Source organism: Delphinapterus leucas, chromosome 11 (assembly GCF_059928025.1).
Source record: "Delphinapterus leucas isolate spDelLeu-1000000601 "Yukka" chromosome 11, BTC_Dleu_Yukka2, whole genome shotgun sequence".
Taxonomy (NCBI): domain Eukaryota; kingdom Metazoa; phylum Chordata; class Mammalia; order Artiodactyla; family Monodontidae; genus Delphinapterus; species Delphinapterus leucas.
Genome location: NC_143139.1, coordinates 71,560,204 through 71,582,104, shown reverse-complemented (window position 1 = coordinate 71,582,104; position 21,901 = coordinate 71,560,204). Strand labels below are relative to the sequence as shown.

Here is a 21,901-nt window from a genome sequence, read left to right as displayed (position 1 = left end):
TCACTGAAGGCATCTGCCAGACTTCAAAAGAGTTTTGTTGTCATTGGCAGAAGAATCTCAACCTTGCCTAAGGTCTTTGTAATGCTCACAGATAGAAAAACAAAGATGTATCATTGATAAAAAGCTGAAGAAGTCACTGGGACAATTATTCTATAGTATTTTGACATGAATTCAGATAACAAATGTAATACAACAGCCAAATCAACAGTCTTTCTGCATCCTCATTACTGCAGCATTTGATCATATTCTTTGCCACACTCTTTTTGAGAAATTCTCTTCCATGACATAGAACTCTCTTTTTCTAAAATGGAGATTTCCCCAAAGAACAGTCCTGAGCCCTCTACATTTTGGATTCTTTATTCTGTCTTTCAGCTCTGCTTGCTTTTATAACTTTAGCGCTTACCTCTGCTTGAAGAAACAGGAAAGAAAGAGAAGGAGAAAATATTTATTTGGTACTTGAAGTTTTCTAAGCATCTAGAGATAGAAAACAAAAATCTTGCCTTCAAGGATTTCATAGTGTAATGGAGACAGAGAGACAAAAAAAGTAATGACTCTACAGATGGCAGAGCTAGTAGAGGTATGCACAGGGGTAAGAGGTAGATAGCTGGGGTGTGGAGTGGCAACTGTGAAGGTTTCCAGAAGAGGGATAGCTGTGCTGAATACAGAAATCTGAATATGGATGATCAGAGTGAAGGAATTTGACCCCCTTTAAGACTGAATTTGCTGCTCCTCAGTAGTTATCCAACTGTGACAACTCTGATACCAGCTCGTTACTGCCCATTTCCCTAATGCTTCCCTGACTAGATCAAAGCTTCTGGAAGTCAAGGATGGGCCTTGTTCATCATTGCATCTTCAGCATCTGAAGATGGGGTCCAGTAATATTTGCTGAGGAATACAAATGATCATTCCTACTTTACCACTGAGAAATGAGTCTCAGCAATTGAAAATGAATTTATTTATGACCGAACATGGAGTATTAGGAGATGTGGACATTTAAACACCTTTTTTGCTTCAGTTCACCTAATATGACATCTCAGGCCCTATCTTCACTCCCTAGCTTCAATTCCATGTTCCTCATCCTTTTTTACATTCTCTCTGGATGTACTACCTCAAACTCAGCATGGCCAGAATAGAACTCAATTTTCTCCAGAATGGAGATGATTCTTTCTTTCTCTATGATATCAGTATGTGTGGTATCAATACCCATTTGCTTGTGTTCTTAGACTCTAGGGTGTGGGAGTTAATTAAGTAAGAAACTAGAAGGCAGGAGTTATTTAGCTGACAGAATATGATAATTCTGGCACATGGCTTCTCCCATGCCATGATGATTAGTCCTCAGTGTTGATCAAACCTTACTCTAGAGCAGCACCATCCACTAAATGTGGGCCACAAATGTAACCCACATGTGCTATTTTACATTTATTCATAGCCATATTAAGAAAAGTAAAAAGAAACAGAAAAAAGAAAAATAAATAGGTGAAATTGATTTTAAGAGCACATTTTATCAATAGCTCAACAGCCATATATGACTAGTGACGATGTAGTCCTAGATGTTCTTCACAAGGACTTTATAAGCTACAAAATAACATTATATTTCCACGTCTTCCCCGATAATTTGCACCCCCGTTTTAATTCAACACCTTTACTACTCAACTCCAACTGATTGGAAGGCACGTGTTTTCAGGGGATGTTAGTAGCAATACCGAGGAGGGAAGCTATCAGGAAAAGAGATAAATGCTGCATTTCTAGCTCTTTTTCTTGATGCATTTTTGATCTGAAAAATCCCAAATGTATTGGGACGTGTTTACAGAGTGATGTGTTTATAAGAGTGTTTATAAGAGTGATGTGTTTACGAGAGTTCCGTGGTTTTCAGATCTCCAGTCTAAGATGTGGAGGACATTCATTTAATAGAAGTGAAGAGAAGTCACGATGAAGCCTCTGACTATCAAAGTCATTTGCTTAGAGATGCTCTCCCTGAGTAGACTGGAATGATGGGAGAAGTTTAAATGTTTTCTGCTTACTTTATATTTACTGCTTCTTCCATGTAACTATGTAAGGTTATTAATACATGTCCTAACACAATATTTATTAACCACCTACTAGTCCTTGTCTTCAAAATATTTCCTGTATCCTAAACTCAGAGCCATAATGTTTTTTGAGCTTTTTCTCTCCTCTCTCCAATTGGAAACCAAGTCCTGTAAATTCTTTATTCATAGAGTTGCTTGCATCCTCTTTCTTCTGTTTATTCTTAATGCTACTTTGTGGCCCTCAACTTTATCACTTCACAGTTTGGCCAATGCAATGATCTCCAAAATGACTGCTATCTCAAGATTCTTTTTGCTTCATATCCCCTTTCATCATTAAATCAATCTTTCTAAGAGACTACTTTGAGAACATTTCCCTCCCTCAAATTGGTCTTTACCTAATGAAAACAAAAACTAAAACCTCCAATCTCCTCACTTTATAAATAAAGACATTTAAACTGATTAATAGGAAGTCACTTATCCAGAACCACATAATTTAAAAACGGAAGAGCTGGATTTAAACCCAGGCTTCCTGATCTGTTAGTCTTGAATGTTTTCTACTACACATCCTGCCTATAGCATAATGTCCAAGCTCTTTCATCTTTATTCCAGGCTTTGCACCATTTAAGTCCTATCTATCCTGCCAATCTTTATTCTAACTCTCATACCTAAACTTGTCAACACATTATTCCTCAAAAAGCCATTTATCCAGCCAGTGTAAAAATGTTTATTGGGCATGTCATGAATAAGACATTCTGTTATATGCCTGAAGGGACTAATCTTCACAGGCTGTGTGGGAGATAAGGCTGGCAAGGTAGGTGTAGGCCAAGCACTGACAATATTGAAAGTCAGGCTAGGAGCTTGAGATTTAATTCATTAAACGGGGTAATACAACAGACAGTTTTTGATTAAAAGTGTGAGATGACAAACCTGGCAGAGTATGCAGAACACATCAAAGTCAGTAGAGCTTGGAGTAGCCTTGAGATTGCAAAGTGGTATCTCTTAGAAAGAATAAAGCGTAGAGGTGGTTTTTGTTTGGCTCACATTTGTGTGTGTGTGTGTGTGTGTGTGTGTGTGTGTTGTTAAACAAAATTAGTTGCTAATGTTTAAAAATTAGTTTACATAAAAATCAATATTTTAGAATTCTCTTTAAAAGTTATATAATCTGGATGTGTTCCCACATGGCAAGAATAAGAAAGTGTTGCTGGGAAGCTGACTAATTTAGACAGGGCATGCTCTTGCTGGCTGGATTCACTCCTGTATGTTACTTGCCTAAAATTTTAGACATTGAGACTGAGATTCGTCCACTAGAAGTAGGACTATTGGTGATAAGGACTGAGCTAGAGAGTAGCATCAGAAATATCGATGATGGATTGAGTCAAGGACAAAAGAGAGAGAGAACACTGGTATGATTTGCATATGCTTGCAGTATTCTTTAAGGCTCACCTTGGGCACACTCTCATACACTGGCTAAGTTCAATATGTCTTCTCTCTATGAGCATCCCTTATGCCCACACTGCCGTCTACATTCTTTTCTAATGATCTGTTTATGTGTAGTCTCCTTCTAGATTACTTAACAAATAGTGGTCCCTTTGGCAACCCCACCTAAAAGAAAAATTAACTAAAAAAATTAGAGAAAAATTGGCATTTAAATGTAAGAAATAAAACTTCAGATATATTAAAAGAAATTTTAGGAAAATACTTGTGGGAAAATAGTTTTGGGAAAAAAGAAAGCTTACTGACCAAGGCTTGAAAAGCAGAGTCATAAAAAGGGAGAATCTTAAGTACTTTAAGTAAAATATATTTTTACAACAAAAACATTGCAAACAAAATTAAAAAAACTAAATGACAGATAAAAAGTTTTTGTGGCACATCTGACAGATAAAGGGTGACTCTTCTTGAGTATATAAAGAATATCTATAAATTGGTAAGAAAAATGGTAAATTACACAACGTGTATTTTAAATGCTGACGAAACATCAACTTACAGAAGAAACCCAACTAATCCATAAAAGCTGCTCAATTTTATGAGTGGTCAGGCAAAGGCAAAGGAAAGCAACAATCAAATATCACTTTTTGCTCTTCAAATTGCAAAAGTTAAAAAAAAAGATGTAACATCTAAGTGCTGATGAGGACACAGGGAAATGTCACTTTCATACATCGCCGATAGGAGGATAAATTGCTACTGACTTTTGCAAAATAATATGGAAATGTGTATTAAAGTAAAAATGAATACACCTTTCGAGCCAGTGATTCCACATTTGATAATCTATCTTATAAAAATGACAGCACCTGTGCATAAAGATGTGTGTACAAGGATATTTACTATAGCTTTATATGACATGGTAAAACACTGGAAACTTGAATGTCCATCAACAGGGGAATGGTAGAATAAATTATGGTATGTGGCATAGTAGATAATATTAAATGAGAAATACTGAGGAAAATAGATAAATAATAGATAGAGTGATGTACTTACAAAAACAAATGATAAACTCCAGTTTGGTGTGTGTATGCAGAACATGGAAAACATGGAGGAACGTAGAGGATGATGTGGAAGGAAATATACCAGTTTGTCTAGGTGGGAGTGGGAGAGATTGGTGGAGTGGAAGGAGATTATTTAAACTCTTTCTGGGTCTTCGTACCTTTTTGCTTGTTACAAGTGTGTACTCCTTTGTAATTAATAAAAATGAAGAAAATCTAAAATAAATACTTCATTTTATACCCAGGTAGAGGTCCCCTCAAAAAGTGTGGATGGAGTGTGAGGTTGGTGTTAGCACATGTAAGCTTCTATATATACAATGGATAAACAACAAGGTCCTACTGTATAGCACAGAGAACTATATTCAATATCCTGTGATAAACCATAATAGAAAAGAATATTTAAAAATGTATATAAGTATGTATAACAGAATCACTTTGCTGTACAGCAGTGATTAACACAACATTGTAAATCAACTATACTTTAAGAAAAAGCATGATTTGTCTGTTTAAATAGAAGAAAAGCCTAGTCAGGTTTACTCCCTGTACTAAGACTGTTAGTAATCTTTCATGGAGTATCTTTCTTCCCAAATTACCAAACATGATAAAAATTAACATGTGTAGAGATGGCAAACCACATGGGTGCGGCCACTCCTCCTTGACATGGCTGACCTCCCCACTCATCCCCATGGATCCTGCTGGAGTCTTAGAGTGCTTTCCAACACTGGTCTTGAGACTGTTGCTACCAATCAATCAGAACGGAAGGTAAAATGATACCCATTTGCCTTTCCTGGTATAGTAGAAAGAGCATGTGTATGGGTTCGAATCACATATTCATCATTATATGACCTGAAAGACGTTTAATAAGTCTGAGTTTTAGTTTCCTATAAAATTGGTCATTGTCTCCTTGATAGTTTTCTTATGAAGAGTAAGTGAAATCCTATCCTGGCTACAAGGGCCCTTCATCATCTCTCTACATTCGCTTATATACAGTTAAAACTTTTGACTTAAAATGGTTACCATTGCTACTTTGCTCTTATTTATGCTTGGTCCTTACATTTGGATATACTGTTGAGGGGAAGACATTGATTCAGTTTGACCTGGAAAACAATGATTCTTATTTTCTATCCATTCTATCCATCACCTCTAGAGCAAAGGCACCAGGAGTAGCTCTAATGGTGAGTCTGCTTTCCCAAAACTTTTGGTCCTAAGTCAGTCTCATCAGTTGTCATATGGTTTCCCCTTTCTGGTCAACTATCACTCAGATGTTATTCTCATGTTTATTTTGTTTTGACCTTCTCAGCAGATTTTAAATTCTTTAACTTTTTTTTTTTTTTTTTTTGCTTGTACTGTATGTACAAAGATTTTGGTAACTGCCTAAAATATACCATGAGGTCTGAAGTCCATGGAGCTTACTCTATTGGAGTTAATCAGGGACATGAACCAGTCCAGAACAGAGCCTAGTAAATGTCAGGGTTTCATCCATCCACCCATCCCCTCATCAACCATTTAATGAAGACAAACTTTGTTCTAGGCCCCAGAATAGACACTGAGGATTTAATAGTCAACAAGACCAACAAGCTCCGTTCTTTCATGGAGTTTCTAGTGAGAGAAAATGGACAAACAGCTGACATCAAATAAATAAATAATGTGATTTTAAGTGTTACTAAGTACTATGAAGAAAAGTAGAGAGGGTCTGAAAAGGAGAAGATTGTCTTGAAGCCAGGAGGTGAAAATGCTTGAATGTAGTGGTTAAATAAGAAGTCTAGAAAATCGGAAGTCAGCAAGATTGGAGGAATGATCAGATCTCAGGTGATTGATGGTAACAGAGTGGCCAACAGAAAACACTGAAATGGGCCACGTACAGAGGAATGCTTACCCTCTGTCTCTATTTTAGCTTCTATCTGGGGAGGAACTTCTCTCAGGATTTGGGCCAATAGGTTGGTGGGTGTGATGAAAATGACTGCACCGAATTAAGTAAAGCCTACAGGAATGCTAAGAAGGACTTTCTTTCCAAATTGTACCTAACCTATAACATACTTGGCATGTTTTCATAATTTCCTTAATTTCCAAGAAAGTAGATCAAAGCTTAGGTATGATTATTTCACGAAAGTAAAAAGAAAAAAAATTCCCTTCCTCTGAAGGTGTCAGAATGAAGCCCCTTACAAATTCTTACACAGATTACAGACGTCAGCACAATGCTTAGGCAATATGATTAAACTGCAGAAACAAATTAGGTGCAATTAAACATTTTCAACTCTCCCACATACCTGAAACCAAAGCTGTGAAAAAAGGGCATATTTCATGTAATTAATCGCCAAGAAGTGTTTAATAGCTTCTCCTCTGCTACATTTAACATGAGGCATGAATGCTTTGTTTTCGACTTAGTCACCATGTTCCCTGGAGTCATGGGCATGTTTCTGCGGCCCAATAAAGGAAAAACCCCAAAGCACATCTTATTTAATTTGCAACTCTTGCCACACCACTTCATACCTGAATTCTTTATGCTTTGGGTACACGGTAATAGAACCACAATGCACTGTAGTAACAGCTACTTTATAGACAGAACTTTCATCTACCCACAGTTTTTTTTTTTTTTTTTTTTTGTAAAAGCATTTGGCTGACTGTCTCAAAATGACAGCAACCAGACTTCTCTCTGTAGCCTGACAGGTCAAGGACCCTGCTGAATTCAGGAAAAGATGGCTTTTTGCCTCATTTTCTAGAACAGAATGGAAACTCCTTTAAGGTTAAGATTCTCTAGGGAAAAACACTGTATTAAAAGTATTAACTCTTAAGAAGTGTAGGTGCCCGGCATCTTACAAAGCGTGTAATGTCGTGGGCCAGCTTTCTCCCCAAGGCCCATTCCACCTCTTAAACATATTTAGAACAGGAGGCATCGAGAGAAACTTTATCTTTAAACAAAAAGTATACAAATATGTAACAGACAGGATGGTGGATAAATGTCAATTATAGTTGCCAAAATTTGCAAAGGCAGATCTCCTTGGCTTTGGCTTTAGCTAGATGACAGTGGAAATGGGTGTGTTACTTGCATTTAAGGAAGGATTTGCTGAGCCAGTTGGGTTAGGTCTGAAGATTCTGCTGGTGAGGAGTCAACATGTCCAATTTCTGACAGAAAGGGAGTTAATACCAGCTTCAAAGGTAGGAGGAACCTTTTAAAATTGAGATTTCCAAACCTAAACTAAAAAAAAAATTGCCTTAAAACTATAAAAAAGAAAGGAGATGAATTTTATTTTGTGCCTTAAGATAAATTGAGTTTCCCCATCCCAATGCATTTGCGTAACTCTGGGAGCTATTTGTTATGTATCCGACTTGAACAATATAACAAATACAGTCAGATGATATATACTCTACCTCAGCACAGATGATCAGAAAGTGAAAACTTTATGTACTTTGTTGGTATTTTGTTTTCTACCCCATTTATCAGCTTTTTTGGCTTTCCATTTGGTCCACCTGCTGTTGCCCTATTCAGGACACACTGCCTCAGAGCCCCTCCCCTCTGTTCCAACACAAATTCTCAATAGAGACTTCGATTTATCATGTGGTTTGGTCTCACGATCGCCTCCCGGACCATCCTGGTTTTTTCTGGTCTTGGACAGGGACTGATTTTTGTGTTTGGAAATAATCCAGCAGTGAACAAACCTCCCAAATTCTCCAAAGAATATATCCTTTCTCTATGTTTTCCTCCAGAAGCATATCAGGGGAAGTTCAGGAGAAACGATCTCTGCTTTCAGAGGATTGAGATTGATGTCCATTTCCCAGAGCAGGAGAGGGTTTCTCCTGTGTGTCTCAGGTTGTGTGAGGAGAGGTGAGTTCTATCACTTGGCATTTAAAAGCTCAGTGAAGTGTACGTGAAAAGAGGCATTTAGAAGGGCTATTTTAAGATACCATGCCTGCTCTTTATCATTAAGACTTGAAATCTTCATGTATTCATCGCTTCTCCTGAGAAACCCAATCTGTGGCTGCAGAAGGACAAACTTGCTGGAGATTTTGAGGGTTCTTCCTCAACTGATACAGTTTTAGAATTTGCAGTTTTGAGTTGCAGACCACCAAGCAGTCACCCTGGATTACTTCTTGCTTGGGCTGGCTCCCCTGGGGTTATTGATCCCCAAATTCTGACTGGCATAAGAATTGCCTAGGGATTTCATTAACAGCTTAGGTTTCTCACCCCACTCCCAGAAATTTTGATTCTGTTGGCCTGGAATAAGACCCAGAAATTTATAATACAAAAAGATGTTTTAAAAATCCCTAGGTGACTAATGCTTTGTATAGCCAGGTTGGGGAGGCCATCGCTCTTGTCACGCTAACCAGCTTGTTTTGGAACTGAACCCTGACCTTAGCCTCATTAGTACCACACGCTGGATACCGCAGTTAACTGGTTCCATTTGGGAATATGTAACCTTGTCTCTGATCTTGCTAGAGGGCATCAATGTGAGAAAATAACCCTTAGTACTATTTGTTAGCATGGCTCAATGTGTGATTTCAATACTGCCCTTTAGTTTCCCATTACATAATTTCAAAAAGTGTTTTAATCTTCAAGACGATATCTACATTTGAGTGGAGAAAAAAGGGAAACCTAGATAAAAAATGTCTTTCCCAGTAAGAATGGTTTTACACATTTTAATGCTTCTCAAAAAAATCTGTATTTAAATCTTTTTATCCAACTTTTATCCAAGCAGAAGTTATACATCTTTTAATGCTTTACCACAGCTTTTAGAAAGAAATGTCCTTATTATCTTTTTAATATTTTTCCCTAGGTTAGTATGAGGGATAATAGGTCTTGGACAAAGGCTGTGCACAGTGTGTTTGTGTAAATAAAGTCATTAAACTCTGTTCAATTTTTCTCAAAGGTAAGCAGACCTCTTCCAACTGTGAGGTCATCTCATTGTTTGCAACAATGGATGTTTCATACTGGGCTCGTTTTTTGCACCTCTTATGACTAATATCACTGGAGAAAATCAAAGAATAAAGGGGTAACTTTGTATCAAGATGAAATTTATGAAAAAGGATAAAGGGTCAAGAAAAAACCCTCAAAACTCTATCCCTTAAGAAGGGCAAAAAATTTTAATGGGCCAGTTGGTTTATCTAAGTCTACCTGGAACACATTAACCAAGTGGTTTACTGAGTAATCTCTCTCAGGCAGGAACATGGTAGAAACTCTGAAAAGAATTTGGGAGTTTAGGAAAGCTCTGTGCTCAGTGAAGCTGAGCTAGGCCCCAGGCTCCAGATGGAAGCAATACACACTGATTAGAATCGATGCCAAGAGATAAGGAAATGTTCCTGAGTGCTGTACTTCTGTGCTCTGGGTCACTGGTTTCTCAGACTTCAGTGTGCATGAGAGTCCCCTGGGAAGCTTGTTAAAAATGTAGATTCCTGGCACCATCCACTGAGATCTTGATTCATTAGGCCTGGAACCAACAAATAATTATTTTAATTAGCTAGCCCTGTGATTGAGATCACACTTTCAGGTATACTGCTCTAGATAATGTATTTGGTGAAAATAAAATCAGATTTAAAAGTAAATGTTTTCCCCATTTGACATGACTGTTGTAGAAAATATGGAAACTTCAGAAAAACAGAAAAAAAAGAAAACGACTCTTCAAATGCCCCTAATTTGAGCAATCCATGATGTTGTCTGCTTAGATCTCTCCTCTTCTCCTTTTTTGCAAACTCCAGTGGATTTCCCTCCTTGGGCTTCCCCAGTTAACACCTTTGTTACTCTTTGTTTTATATGTTCAGATGCTAGTACCTCTCATAAATCATAAATCTTCAACTTTACTTTGACTAGTCCCACTTAGATGTCCTACTATCATCTCAAACCAATTCCATTTTTTTACCATCAAAATTGACTCCATTCAATATTCTCCCCAACAAATGCTAGAAGCTTTTCTAATACATTTTTTTTACATTGTTTTCTAACCAGTTGCTAAGTTGCCCTAACTCTTTCTTCCCAAATGCAATCACTCTTTCTAACCCAGGAAGACATCAGGTGTTGTGTATTTGTGCATCACAATTTGTGTTGTGACTTTGCATTGTAGAATTTTTTTCCCTCTACCTCTGTCCTGAGCCCCCTAGGTACTCACCATCACCTGACCACTGTGTCCTGACTACTGGACCTCCCAAACAACCTTGCACCATCCAGCAGCCTGACGGTTTACACCAGACTCTGCTTCATGGGCCCTCCAGAACCCCTGCTCAGCCAGCTTCTCTTCTGGCTGGTCAGTATCCATGCTGCACAGGTTGTTAAATATACTGGTCATCACTCTTACTTTAGTTCATTCTTGTAGCCCACTCTGAAAGAACCCTTTTGACCTAAGCTACTATACCCGTGATTCATCTACACTTCCTAAATTCAGCCTCTCTGTACTTGAGTTATTTCATATATCACTACCACTCCTACCTTCCTAAAAATCTGTTTTCATCATCTCCCCTTATTAGAAAACTTATTAGAATGCTTATCTAACTCAATTCCATAAACTCACAAGAACTTACTATGTGATAAGCACCAACCATCTTGGGCACTGGGAAGTTACAAAGATCACACTACCTGGTCAGTAGATAGAAAATTTAAGAAGTTTAATATGAAGACCAATAAAGATGGGAGCAGGTGGAATGCAATAAGAAAAGAGACACTGGATACTATGTAATTCAACTGAAAACTTTTGTTCTTAATGTCATCTGATGTTATTGGGGAGTTGGGTGCTTGCCTTACTCTATAGCTTGGGAGTCTCTTTCCTGTTTTCTCATGGCCTCTTGTCTCCCACTAAAACCCATACTTTCCCCTGCTAGCTCCATTATTTGACCCTTTTTTTCCCATGGAAACAACCACAGTTTCATTGAGTAATCAAATTTCTTAGACAAAAGGGAGATAAAATTTTTCTTTATCTTTGAACCTTCTTGTCAGTTGTAGTGGGTATGCTGCCTGTTGTGTTTTAGAGCTTGTTATGTATTGAAAAAGATTGAAAGTATTTACTTTTTATTTTACTTTTTCTATTATACAAATAAATAAATTTAAAGTTGCCTTTGTCCCACCAACAAAAGAAAAATACCCTTTGCATTTTAATCTATTTTTGGTTTTATTTCTATGCATATTTCTACAAGTATGAGATTATGAAAACATATTATTTTATATCTGGTTAAAATTAGCATTACAAGATAAGGATTCTCCTGTTACTGAAATTGATTTGAAAGTATAATTATTGCCATCATAATATTCCCTCATACTTCAAATCACTTAGTCATTTCTCATTGTTGTGTATTTAGGTTGTTTCAATTTTTACTACTATTATAAACAATGCTCTATTATCTACAATAAACATTATTGTACATAAAGCTATGTCTCATATTATTGTAATATACATTCCAAGAAGTGGATTTATGAGGTGTTTAAATGGTTTAAGCTGCTTACAAAATATAGCCAAATTACTTTCCAAAGGATAGTTTTAAATCAATTTTTACTGATACCAATTAAAAAAAAGTCATCTTACCACATCCCTCCACAACAGTATTATTTTAATGTTAATTGAATAAGGAAAAACTGTGTCATTTTTTCTTTGATGACTATTCAAATTGAATATTATTTTTCATGTTCGATAACCAGTTGTCTTTTTTAGTATTACTATAATATCAGTACAAGTACTAATGACTCTATCATGAATCAAGGTCGAAAATGAATGCCTGAGGCAGTTGAAAGAGTGTGCAGCTGGGAGTCAAGAGATGAAAGTTTTTTCTTTAATGCCAATTACTAGCTGTTGACTGCAGACAAATGACTTCACCTGTCTTTTCCTGAGTGTAATATGGGAATGATTTGTTATTATAGATATCATGAGGATTAAATGAGAGAATTGATGTGTAAGTGTTTGGAAGAAAAATTAGAAATGATATAAAAATGTAAGTTGATTTTATTTTTGCCTCTTCAATTGGTTGACTACAAAACATATCACTGGCCTATTTGGGATGAAAAATGACAGCCACATTAATTCTATTTTTGCCTACATTTCTTGGTACCAACTACATGCCAGTGATGCAATAGCTACTGAAGTTAAAATAAATTAGTGAGTCAGGGTCCCAGAACTTGAGAACTGAGAGTCTCGGAGGAGAGAAAGATACTAGAAAATAAAAGACAGACAGACAGACACACACACATAAGTGTGTGTATGAATAAAATTTAATAAATATTATGTTAAGAATATGTAAGACTATTGTGAATACCAAGAAGGGGAGAGCAAAATTTGGGGAGTGCATCCACAGAATGAACATTTATGCCTAAGGTAAATAGGACTTCACTATGTAAAGAAAGGAGGGGAGTGACACTACAGGAATGGGGGAACAAAATGCAAAAAGCATTGAGGTGTGAAAGACCAAGAAATATGAGAGATTGATGGTACTGAAAGGTATATGGTGCCTATAGTAGTATAGAGACCCAGAATGTAGAAATCTGGTTATAAAGGTCCTATATGTCCTTTTACAGAATTTGCACCTAACCATATTTTAATTTAGTTTTAATGATTAACAATTCCAATTCCTGTTTCAAAATGGCAAATGTTGGCCAAGACCTAGGTATAGCTTTTATATCATAATTAGTATGATTTCCTCTTTTCATGAGGGAGAGTCAATATGAATGCTTTATTAGTGATGGTCTCTGCTTAACTTCAGGAAGGAATTGCTAATAAGCATTGTCTCAAATATTCATTTAATAAATATATATTAAGTGCCTACTAAGTACAAGGCAACACACAACATTGTAAATCAACTATACTTCAATAAAATAAAATTAAAAAAAATAAGTACAAGGTACTGGAAATATGGTGAAATTGCCATGCCTTTACAAAGTTTACATTCTAGTGGAGAAGACAGTCATTGAACAAGTAAGAAAAATAAGAAAGAAAGGAACTTTAATGAATTCCATGAAGGAAATGGGGATCTTCATTCAAATAGATTTCGAATGCCTAAGCACTGTCCTAGGTCCCGGCAATTTAGTGGTACACAAAATAGTCAAGGTTCATATGCTCCTGGACCTTATATCCTTTCCAGTGAGTGAGGAATTAAGAGCGTTAAGGAGGAAGTAAACTTAGAAAGGGAGGTAAAGGAAGGTCCCACTACAAAAAGGCTATTTAAGCTAAGAAATGAAAAATTCAAAGAGCAGGAGAAAGAACATTTACAGACAGTGGAAAGAGCAAATGCAAATGTTCTGAGGCAGGAAATGGCTTAGTTACAGGAACAGAAAGGAGACCAGCATGGGTCTAATACAGTGAAGGAGATGGGAAGTTTAGCGAGACGAGGTAAGAGATGATAAAAAGATCATTCCAACCACCAAGTAGGAAACTGGATTAGAGAAGGGGAAGAGTAGAAGAGGACAATTTATTAGGGTGTTGCTGCTGTCTAATGAGAAATTAGGATGGCTTAGACAGAGATGGATGGATTTGAATGTATTTTGATGCTATATGTTGTGTGACTTGCTGATGAATTAAATATGGGAATTGAAGGAAAGATAGGAGACAAGGATGTTTTCTACATTTTTAGACTGAACAACTAATGGATGTTGATGTCATTTAATGAGATGTTAAAGACTGGGGAAAATAATAGGTTTTGAGGGGAAAAAGAACCCAAGAACACCATTGTGAGATTCATATAGATGTCCATGTGGAAATTTCAAGTAAGCAGTTAGAAACATGTATTTGTTACTCAGAGGAGAGATTGCTTCTGGTGGACATACATTTGGGGAATCATTATCTTCATAAGTAAATTTAAACCATGGATCTTAGAACTCTAGTCAACAGCTAAAAAGAGAGGATGAAGAGAAAAGAAAAGAAGGCTCATAACAAAGCTCAGAGTTGGACACTTGGAGGTAAAGCCAACAATGGAAACTGAGAAAGAATAGGCAGGGGCTTAAGAAAAACAAGAGACAGGGGGTTGTCACAGAAGTTATGGAACATGTGCTTTTGTAGGTTGAATGTTTTCCTCTCCACCACAATACATGCAGTTCAGGTGGGGCTGGTTCTTTCCTAATACAACTGACCCTCCTCACCAACTCTAGGTTGGACGTGGCACTAGGTTTGCTCAATTAAGGTTTTACTATGACATCTGCTAATTCTCACAGGAAAGAGGCATTTCCCCCCCCAATTAAGACCAGTAAAGAGAAGGATGATTGATATAAGTCTAGAACAGCTAATAGCCTTCTTTGTTGCCATGTGAGGTGAACCTACCTAACAACCAAGATAACAGCGGAAATGTAAGCTGAGATAGAGAAAAATAAATAGATTTCTGATAATATTGTTTGAACTTCTAGATCCCATGGTGCCTTAAGCTAGCAACATTCCTTGAACTTCCTGGATAAAAGAGCCAATAAATTCCTTTTGTGTTTAAACAAGTTGCTTTGAGTTGTGTTCCTATTACTTGCAACCAGAAGAGACACGGCTATCATAGAAGCCTATGAGAGGAGGTGTTTCAAAAAGGGTGGATTAGTCAACTGTGTGAAAAGCCATTGAAAGTTGAAAAAGATGAGACGTATTAATTTGATTTGGCAACATGGAATCACTGATGACCTGGATGTGAGGTGCTAGTGCGATGGTCAGACTGGACTGGAAGTCTATCTGGAGTGGAAAAAAAACTAAACTGGAGGTGGTTAGGTGGAGACAGTGAAGGTGGTAACTTGCTGAAGAAGACTTTCTGTGAAGCAAGGTAAAGAAGTAAGGTGATTGCTGGAAAGGATTATGGTACCAAAGGAGAAGCAAGGAAAATCTGATATTTACCTCTGATCATTCATTTATCAAATCTTTATCAAAGGATAATTATGTGTTAAGCTATTTTAGCCCTTGAAAGACTTTAAAAATCGACCACTACCATTCCTTGCACCACTAGGAGTGGTGATGGTAGGCTTTTAAATGAAAATAAAAATGGTATAAGGGAAGTTCACACAGGTGGCAAAGATGTGATTAAAAAAAAAGATCATTGTCATCTGTCTGATTCATCACATTTTGTATTTCTGCAAAATTCCACCCCCTAAATTGCCCAAAAATATTTGGTACACATTGAGATGGACCTGTTTCTTCCAAGGAAAGAGGATAATTTTTCTCACTCTGGGATGATACATTCAATGAAGAACTCTTTCAAGTCAGTTAGATCATCTTTTATCAAGTCAGTTATCTTTGGTAAGAAATGGTAAGAAACTGCATGAAGCCTCATTTTGAGAAAAAAAAATTAGTGCTTATGATGTGCCAGATACTGTGCAAAGAGTGAGAATAAATGAAAACACAGTCTTTGATATCTAAGAAATCAGTATCCAGAATAGCTTACAAATGTACAAATAATCGCTTACAAATGTAAGCAATTCAAAACTTTGATAAGAATCATGATAAAAATAAACACAAGACTTCATAGGAAATCTTCAAAGGGGAATCCACATTATAGTCTGAATCCTTCCAACAGGAAGTGGAGTTTAACTGAGTCTAGAGTGGTGAGTAGGACTTGGGATCCTGATCTCCCTTACTTAGCAGTTTAACTGCTTCTCATAGTATGATCTAGCCTGTTTGCATGCAAAGCTCTTTACATAGTCATACACAGTAAGTGCTCAATATGGGCTGATTTAGCTATCATTAGCTGCAGAGTCCTATCTCTATATAGATATACACAGGTAATAAATTAACATTGGTTAAGAAGAGGCAGGAGATCACTAGTGTGGAAAGAGCTCTGGAGTTTTGCAGATCAAATTTCAAATACTCCTCAGCTGTTTATTAATTCTGCAACAGTATTGGTTTACTAGGGCTGCCATGACAAATACTAACAACTAGGTGGCTAAAATAATAGAAATTTATTTTCTGGAGGCAGAAAATCCAAGATCAAGTTGTCAGCAGTTTTGTTTTCTTCTGAGGCCTCTCTCCTTGGTTTGTAGATGCTCACCTTCTTGCTGTGTCCTCACCTCGTCTTTCCATGGTGTCTCTTTATGTGTCCAAATGTCCTCTTCTTATAGGGATACCAGATTGGATTAAGGCCTATCCTAATAGCCTCAATAGCTCTCGAACAAATCACCTCTTTAAAGGCCTTATCTCCAATACAAAATATGAATTTGGCAGGGGGGAGGGGGACTCAATTCAGCCCATAACAGTAACCTTGGAAACTCAACATGGTAATCACCCTGAGATTTAGTTTCCTCATCTATAAAAAAGAGAATAGAGAGCCCTAGATTATGTCTAGATGGATTTCAGAATTGACTGCAGGAAAAGTGGCCTGGTGACCACTTCTGTTTTCTACTTGCATAAATTGTTATGCATTGGTATTTTCTGGCAAGTGGTAAAGGAGGAGGTTTGTTGTTTGTTTTGGTTTTGATTTTTGAGCTTTGTTGTTTGAGAACAAGGAAGGATCTGAAAGCCAGTGTCCCCTTGAATTTGCAAGTCCTGGGAGAAGGGCTGAGTGATTTCTTTGAGACTCTGGGTATATATAGGCAGTCCTCCTTTGAGGCCCAAGGGCAAACTTCTATATATCACTGGGGAGAGGGCTATTCTTTCCATTTTTGTAAAAAAATAACATTGCTTTTTCATTTCCATTAAATTTCAATCTATCAGTCAGATTTGCTGCATAATAAACATCACCCAAATCTCAGTGGTTCACAAAAATGAACGTTTATTTCTTGCTCAAGTTATACATCTGCATTTGTGAGTAAGGTGTAGTTGCCGTGGCTCTGTTTGGCTCTGCTTGGCTCAGTTCTATGTGTCTTCTTCTTTCTGTCCCCTTATAGGACATGCCATTTTCAGAGCAGTGAGGGAAGAGCAAGAATGGAGACAGATGATGTCTCCTAAATCTTCTGCTCAGATGTGGCAAACATCTGTGTCTTCTCACAGGCCACTGGCCAAAGCAAGTCTAATGGCTAAGCCTGAAGTCAAAAAGGCAGGGAAATATGTAACAACTATAAGGAAGACAGCAACGGGCTGGGATACATAATCCTCTTACAGGGAAAGAGGAGATGAATATTGCAAACAATAATACAACCTACCACGTGCTGTTGTTTACTGCTCATTTGAAAAAGTCTAGCCCTCATACACATAGGTAAAGTTAAGAATTATGCTGGTTCATCTAGATAAATCATGTTGCTATATTTTTCCAAATTTCTGATTCATTGCTCCAGTGATTCCCTTTTGCTGTCATTCAGAGCTATGTAAGCAATCGGGATTTTCATAGAAGTAGAAACATCAAGTCAATATGCCAAGCAATCAGCTTCAGAACCAGTGACACATTTACAGTGAAGTTCAAACATAGGCACAGAGGTGGCAGGAGAAATTTTCTGCCAGTCTGAGTCAAAACAAGTCAGACTGGCAGCATATGTTTACATGAAAGTGGTTTAAATTGTCTTGGATTTCAATATATAACACATTTGTGTGTTCTATTTTAATTACTTTTTACAAAGAGTTAAACACTGAATTCAATTTTTAGAGCTTGGTACCTTTACATATTTAAATTGCATAACTCACAACCCCTGCTTTGTTTTCATGCTCACCATGGAAACTTCTCAGTTATTCATTCACTTATCATTCATTCATTCTTTTATTCATATATTATCAAACATTTGTTTAACCCTGAGTAGGCTCAGTATTTGTCATTGGAGAGACAAAGATGAATAATCATGTCTCAACCTGGAAGAACTCACAGTCTAGTAAGGGATAGAGACACGTAAAAAAATAATTACAATATGAAAGACTAGTGCAAAAGGTAGCCTGGTGAAATGGAGAAGAATGTGTTCTCTAGAGCAGACAGATCTGGGCTCAAATCTCAATGATTACCAGGTGTGTGACCTCAAGCTCTTTACAAAAGCTCCCTGTGCCCCAGCTTGCTTAACTTTAAAGATTACTGTACCTATTCTATTGGCTTTCACGAGGATTAGGAATAACATGTATAAAGCAACAACTACAGTTTCAGAACATAATACATGCTCAACAGAGGTGGCTTTGCTTATTATATAATGATATTTATTGGATGAGTTACAGCGACTCAAAATAACTCACTTTGGAGTGAAGATACATCTGGAAACATTTTTTTTTCCAAGAAAGTGACAGTTGAGAGGGAAGTGTATTCAAGGTAAAGGGCAAAAAATGCCATATGGGAAGGGAAAAAAATGTATTTGGGTGTCTCTGGCCACAAAACACACACAAATGGGGAGAAACGGTCAAGATGTGACAGTGTAAACATTGAGTGGGACAGAGCATGAAGTTTATGTGCCTTAGTTAAAAAAAAATTGAACTCATGAACTCTTTCTTTATAACTATAGCTGTCTGCTGTCTTCCAACCCCTTCAGCCACATTAACCTGCCACCTGTAACTTGTGACAAATATTTCCAAGTTTTTCACTGTGGTCATTAGGAGATAAGATGTTATTGTGTCCTCCTGCCCCACCTCCTTGCATTCCTTCCCTCTAGCCCTAACCACTCCCAGCCCTCTTCTTGGTTCTTCTCTCATCTCTGCCCTGAAAGGCTATGCTACCTCTCACCATGCTTCCTGCTTTGTGAGACATTCCTCATGACTGCTCTGCTTGTCTTGAGGTTTCTATCTCCAGAAGCTAGTTAAGGATTTTTCATGAGTTCATCCTCGAGACCAATTATTTTATTTTGGAAATATAGGCCTTCTTTGAAATTGCTTTACAAAATATTTTTCTGTTTTCCTTTTAAAATTTTTTGATGTCATTCAGTCTATCATTTCTTTCATCACATTCTATTTTGAAATTGCTTATTTCCATTTCTGAACATCTTTTTTTCTTCAGCAAAGCATTTCATTTCTCCAGTCCTTCAACATGGGCTGGTGGAATTGGAAACCTGCCCTTCAAAAAGCATTTCTTTTTTTTTTTAACATCTTTATTGGAGTATAATTGCTTCACAATGGTGTGTTAGTTTCTGCTTTATAACAAAGTGAATCAGCTATACATATACATACATTCCCATATCTGCTCCCTCTTGCGTCTCCCTCCCACACTCCCAATCCCACCCCTCTAGGTGGTCACAAAGCACCGAGCTGATCTCCCTGTGCTATGCGGCTGCTTCCCACTAGCTATCTATTTTATGTTTGGTAGTGTATATATGTCACTGCCACGCTCTCACTTCGTCCCAGCTTACCCTTCCCCCTCCCCGTGTCCTCAAGTCCATTCTCTACGTCAGTATCTTTATTCCTGTCCTCCCCCTAGGTTCTTCAGAACCATTTTTCTTTTTTTTAGATTCCATATATATGTGTTAGCATATGGTATTTGTCTTTCTCTTTCTGACTTCCTTCATTCTGTATGACAGACTCTAGGTCCATCTACCTCACTACAAATAACTCAATTTTGTTTCTTTTTATGGCTGAGTAATATTCCATTGTATATACGTACCACATCTTCTTTATCCATTCAAGGGAACCCTCTTGAACTGCTGGTGGGAATGTAAATTGATACAGCCACTATGGAAAACAGTATGGAGGTTCCTTAAAAAACTAAAAATAGAACTACCATACGACCCAGCAATCCCACTACTGGGCATATACCCTGAGAAAACCATAATCAAAAAGAGTCATGTACCACAATGTTCATTGCAGCTCTATTTACAATAGCCAGGACACAGAAGCCATCAATAAGCATTTCTTGTTTTAATTCCAAAACATTCCCCAAACCCATTCAACTACAAAACAATCAAGCATTGTTCAAGTTTGCCCCCTTCTGACACTGGCAGAGAGAAGAGGTGCCCTCTGAAATTTTCCCTGCTGTTGCAGGAAAGCACAAGAACTGTCCACATCAAGGAATCAATATCCTGGCACTGGAACCAATACATAATTAATATGCAAGAAAGTGGCTTTAAAAGTAACTTTGCAAACCTCACTATGTGACAATATTGAGATCGCTCATATTCATTCTCACTTCCTTTCCCTTGTTTTTCCTATTTGTATTGCTCAGCCTTCTTCTCCCTCCTCTCTCCCTCATTATTTTTTAACTGTCCTGACAAAATTACCACTGGTTTGATTTTCCAATTGTAACTTTTCAATTCTGGGCAATTTCTCTTTATTTACATTTTTATGGTCTACCTTTTATGATTTCTCCAAGCTTTTGGGGGGGCCTCTTAACATTCTTTTAAATATCATTAACCTAACATTTCAACTGAGACAACCTCAGGAACCTTTAGGTAGAACATTCATTCTTCTTGGGGTCAGCTTTATTGAGGTATAATTTAAATAAAAAAACTTCAACAACTTAAAGTGTGTAATTAGATGAGTTTAGCCTATGTAATCACCAGTCAAGGTGTAAAACATGTCCATCAACCAAGGAACTTGCCTGCTGATCCTCCGCAATCAATCCTCTACCTCCAGCCAGTTCCTTCAATCATTGAGCTGGTTTCTGTCACTCTAATTTTGCCTTTTTGAAAATTTCATATAAATGGAATTATACAGTATATTGTGTCTATCTTTTTCACTTAACATAATACTCTTGAGATTAATCTATTCTGTTGCATGCATAGGTAAGTTACTCCCTTTTATGGCTGAGCAGTATTAGGTTGTATGGCTATACCACAGTTTGCTTATTCATTTACCAGTTAATGAACATTTGGGTTGTTTTGAGTTTTGGGGTAATATGAATAAAGCTGTCATGAACATTTGCATAAAAGTTTTTGTGTGATCATATGTTTTCATTTTTCGTAAATAAGTGTGTAGGAGTGAGATTATTGGGTCATATGTCCTGTGTAAGTGTACCATTTTGCAGTCCCAAGAGAAATGTACGAAAGTTCTCAATCCTCACTGATGTTTAGTGTTGTCATTTAAAAGAATTTTAGCCCTATTTTGTACCGATATTTAATTGTGGTTTTATTTTACACATTTATAATGGCTAATGATACGGAACATATCTCGTGTTCATTTGACATTCATGTATATCTTTGATGATCTGAATATTCAAATATTTAGTGTATTTTAATAGGGTGGTTTGTCTTATAATTGGTTTATAAGATTTATTTATATAATTTGGATGCAAGTCTTTTATCTGTTATATGGTCGGCTAATATTTCCTCCTAATCTCTGGTTTGTCTTTTCATATTTTCTTAATATCCTTTGAAGAGAAAATGTTTAATTTGGGGGAAATGTATCAATTTTTCTTTTATGTCTTATCTAAGAAATTTTTACCAATCCAGAAGTCACAAAGATTTTCTCTTATATTCTCTTCTAGTGGTTTTATAGTCTTGGTTCTTGCATTTAGGTCCTAAGCTCTTTATATACGCTGGATTTGGCTCACTAAAATTTTTAAGAACTTTTTTTGCAACCATTATGTTGATGAAGGATATTTTAAATATTATCAGGCTAACACATTGATGAAGTGTTCTTTATTTGAAATGCCTTCACATGGTATTATTATCAGGATAACACAGGCCTCATAAAGTGAACT

At 36.9% G+C, this 21,901-nt stretch overlaps 1 long non-coding RNA gene across 1 annotated transcript in view; it reads left to right on the top strand.

Moving 5' to 3' along the window:
- The first annotated feature begins 5,523 nt into the window (after nt 1–5,523).
- The window catches only part of LOC149748050 (uncharacterized), a 153,119-nt gene continuing 136,741 nt past the window's right edge, over nt 5,524–21,901 (top strand). The window contains exon 1 of the long non-coding RNA XR_016394998.1: nt 5,524–7,663. This is a non-coding gene — a long non-coding RNA (uncharacterized LOC149748050). The remainder of the gene's footprint in view (nt 7,664–21,901) is intronic.